Source organism: Arachis hypogaea, chromosome 16 (genome assembly GCF_003086295.3).
Source record: "Arachis hypogaea cultivar Tifrunner chromosome 16, arahy.Tifrunner.gnm2.J5K5, whole genome shotgun sequence".
Classification (NCBI taxonomy): domain Eukaryota; kingdom Viridiplantae; phylum Streptophyta; class Magnoliopsida; order Fabales; family Fabaceae; genus Arachis; species Arachis hypogaea.
In genome coordinates this window covers 57,945,866-57,948,081 of record NC_092051.1, presented here as the reverse complement: position 1 = coordinate 57,948,081, position 2,216 = coordinate 57,945,866, and the positions used below count along the sequence as shown (strand labels likewise).

The following is a 2,216-nucleotide window of genomic DNA, read 5'->3' as shown; positions in this document are numbered from 1 at the left end:
TTCTTGGCTCAGGGCAGAGCTAATGATAACAGGATAGCTCTCATTACTACCCAAGTATGCATACTTGAGATTAGGGGGCAATGCTTTGAGCTCAGGTTTTGGTGCTTCCTTCTCTTCTTTCACTCTATCTGGCATGCTTGGCATGGTTGTTTCAGCAGCCTTGATGTCACTATCTTCAATATCCTTGGTGAACTCCTCCTCTGCCACTTTCTTTGTTGTTTCCTCAAAGGTTTCTTGTACTACAATGTCCACTACATCCACCCTCATGCATTCCTTTAGTGATTCTGATGGATAGCTCATTGCCTTGAATACGTTAAACACCAATTGCTCATCATGTAGTCTAAGAGTGAGCTCACCCTTTTGGACATCTATGATGGCTCCTGCAGTAGCCAGGAAGGGTCTTCCCAGAATTATTGAAGCTTCGGCTTCTTCCTCCATATCTAATACCACAAAATCGGCAGGGAATATGAAATCTCCCACTTTTACCAACAAATCCTCAACTATCCCATGAGGGAATTTAAAGGTTCGGTCTGCCAATTGGAGGGCCATTCTTGTTGGTCTGGCTTCCTCAATCTCCATTCTTCTCATCATTGTTAGAGACATCAAATTGATACTGGCCCCTAAGTCACACAAGGCCTTCTCCACCATGACTTCTCCTATGATGCAGGGGATTTGAAAACTGCCTGGATCCTTCAGTTTCTGAGGCAATTTGTGTTGAATGATGGCACTGCATTCTTCAGTCAACAACACAGTTTCCTCATTTCTCCAGCTTCTCTTTTTGGTCATTAATTCCTTTAAGAATTTTGCATAGAGTGGCATTTGCTCTATTGCCTCAGCAAACGGGATGTTGATTTGAAGCTTCTTGAAAATCTCCAAAAATCTGGAGAATTGGCCATCCTTTTCACCTTTCATCAAACGTTGAGGATATGGTGCTTTGGGTTTATATGGCTTCAGGACCTCTTTTTCTTTTTCTCTTGTTGCAGACGGTGTAAAGGATTGTCCCTGTTCCTTGTCTCTCACATTTTCCTTTGCTTCATCCTCTGTGGGTTCACTTGAGATCTCCTTCAGCTTTTTTCCACTTCTGAGGGTTATGGCTTTACATTCTTCCCTTGCAATAGCCTTGGCAGCATGAGAAACACTTGGCCCAGGGATTTGCTTATACAAATACCCAATTTGATTTTCTAACTTCTCGATGGCAGCTCCTTGGTTTTGCAAGTTGGAAATTACTTCTTCCTTAAAAGCTTTCAATTCGGTTATGTCTTGACCCATGGTTGCAAGCATTCCTTCTATCCTGTTTAATTGATCTTGAAATTGTTGGTTCGGATTAGGTTGGGTAGGTCAATTATTTTGGCCTTGATATGATGGTTGGGAGTAAGTGTTTTGTGTGGCTTGGTATGATCTTTGGTTGGAGTTTTGGTATGTGGAATTGTTATGTTGGTTATGGTTGTAAGGTTTGTGGTTTTGTGGTTGGGTTTGTTGGTTCCCCCACCCAAAGTTTGGGTGGTTTTTCCATCCTGGATTGTAAGTGTTGGAATGTGGATCATATGATTGCCTTTGTTGATTTCCTACATAATTGGCCTCTTCCCAATCACCTCCTTCAGTGCTTTCTTCCTCTTGCTCTTGTGTGTGTATTGCAGCCACTTGCTTTGTTTCTAATTTCCTGGTGAGCTCTGCTAGTTGCTTGGCAAACACCTTGTTTTGGGCTAGAATTGTATCAACATGGTTCAGCTACATGACTCCCTTAGTGTTGTGTCTCTCTGATGCATAGTAGTACTCATTCTCAGCCACTGTTTCAATCACTTCAATGGCTTCTTCCACAGTCTTTTTCCTGTTCAATGAACCTCCTGATGAATGGTCCACAGCCTTCCTTGATTCATAAGAAAGTCCATCATAGAAAATGTGCAATTGCACCCAGTCATGGAACATGTCTGGTGGGCATTTTCTTGTCAAATCCTTGAATCTCTCCCATGCCTCGTAGAGAGTTTCACCATCTTGTTGTCTAAAAGTCTGAACCTCCAGAAAGAAGGCAACAAATTCCCAGAGATCCCATGGATATGAGCAGAATGCAGGAAATCATAGAAGGAATGTCTCAACAATACATGAGGTCTCAGGAGAGACAAGAGGACTTTCACCTGAAAATGATCATCTTCCTGGACTCCATTGGACTTCACAGTGTCGCAAATTCTCAGGAATTTTGTGAGGTGTTGGTTTGGATC

General features: G+C 42.4%; 1 pseudogene; it reads left to right on the top strand.

Annotated features, from left to right (window-relative positions):
- Positions 1 to 1,924: 1,924 nt before the first annotated feature.
- On the top strand, positions 1,925 to 2,015 carry LOC112760739 (small nucleolar RNA R71; annotated as a pseudogene).
- Positions 2,016 to 2,216: the final 201 nt, after the last annotated feature.